The following is a 1,756-nucleotide window of genomic DNA, read 5'->3' on the forward strand; positions in this document are numbered from 1 at the left end:
CGTGGATAGCTTTAGTCTCAGCCCCAGCACACACCAAGTGGGCCCCAGAAGTGGATTTCTGCACCAATTATCTTAGTTTGCTCATATTCTGTAAACCTAGGTTACTAGTTTACTATTTAAACAACTTTTAGAGACTTATCTTGTATCTCATGACATTTTTCAGATCCGAATTACATACTCTTTGACGGCATGAGTCTCTAAACTCCATTGTTGGGGGTGAGGAGCTCTGCAGCGTCTCAATGAATTAATGCAATTGTTTCTATTTCACTCAAACGTGTGTATGGTCCGATCTAAGATGTTTATTCGCGCTTAATTATGAAGGAGGTGATGATCCGTGACACTCATCACCTCCCTCAATCTATGAACGTGTGCCTGACAAACACCTCCGTTCTACATCAGACTGAATGAACTTCTCTTAGATTCCTTAATCAGAATCTCCGCGGTATAAGCTAGAATTGATGGCGGCCACTCTTGAGGATCCGGAAGGTCTAAACCTTGTCTGTGGTATTCTGAGTAGGATTTAAGGATTGAATGGCTGTGACGCGCTTCAAACTCACGATTGCTGGGCGTGATGACAAACGCAAAAGGATCAATGGATCCTATTCCAACATGATCGAGAACCGACAGCTGATTAGCCGTGCTGTGACAGAGCATAGGAACGTTTTCACTGAGAGGATGGGAAGTAGCCACTGACAATGGTGACAAAGAATCCTATTGGTATCCTGACTAAGACAAATAAAATAAACATAGCTTGCTTCAATCCAACAATCTCCGTGGGATTCGACCTTTACTCACGTAAGGTATTACTTGGACGACCCAGTGCACTTGCTGGTTAGTTGTGCGGATTACAAATTCGTGCACCAAGTTTTTGGCGCCGTTGCCGGGGATTGTTCGAGTTTGAACAACTAAAGGTTTATTTTATTTCTTAGATTAGGAAGATTTTGGTAATTGGGTCAGAGTCTTTTATTTTCTTTTCAAAAATATTATTTTTCTTTATTAATTTTTAATTTCTCTTTGAGTCTAGTGTCTTATTCTAAGTTTGGTGTCAATTTCATATTTTGTGTTTTCTATTTAAAATTTTCGTATTAGTGTGTGTTCTTCATTGATCTTCAAGTTGTTCTTGTTTATTTTACTTGTTTGATCTTGAGTTTTTCTTGTTTTGTGTCTTTTCTTGTTTTTCTTGTGTTTTTTTTTAAAAAAACAGTAACTTTAAAAAATTTTTACTTATATCCATAAATATAATACATTTTTAATAATCAACTCTGAAGTTGCTGCCCATTTTGCTGGAGCTTTAGTAGTTGTTCTTCATAATTGGGTATCTTCTTTGGAATTTTTTTTTTCAAAAATAACTTTTCTTTTATCAAATCTTGTGCCAAACTCTAAGTTTGGTGTTTTCTTGTTAAGTTTTCTTTAATTTTCAAAAATTTGTCTTGGTTTTCTAAAAATTTTAAGTTTGGTGTTCTTTCTTTTGTTCTTGGTGTTCTTGTGAATTTTCAAAGTGTTCTTGAGTCTTCTTTGTGTTTTGATCTTAAAATTTTTAAGTTTGGTGTTCCTTGGTGTTTTCCCTCCAAAATTTTCGAAAATAAGGAGCATTGGATCTAAAAATTTTAAGTCTTGTGTCTTTTGTGTGTTTTTCTCTTTCATCAAAAAAATTTTTTTTTTAAAATTCAAAAAAAATATCCTTCCTAACTAATTTTAAACTATTTTTTTTCGAAAATTTTATATAAAAATTCAGATTTCAATTTCAAAATTTTTC

The sequence above is a fragment of the Arachis duranensis genome, chromosome 9 (genome assembly GCF_000817695.3).
Source record: "Arachis duranensis cultivar V14167 chromosome 9, aradu.V14167.gnm2.J7QH, whole genome shotgun sequence".
Taxonomy (NCBI): Eukaryota; Viridiplantae; Streptophyta; class Magnoliopsida; order Fabales; family Fabaceae; genus Arachis; species Arachis duranensis.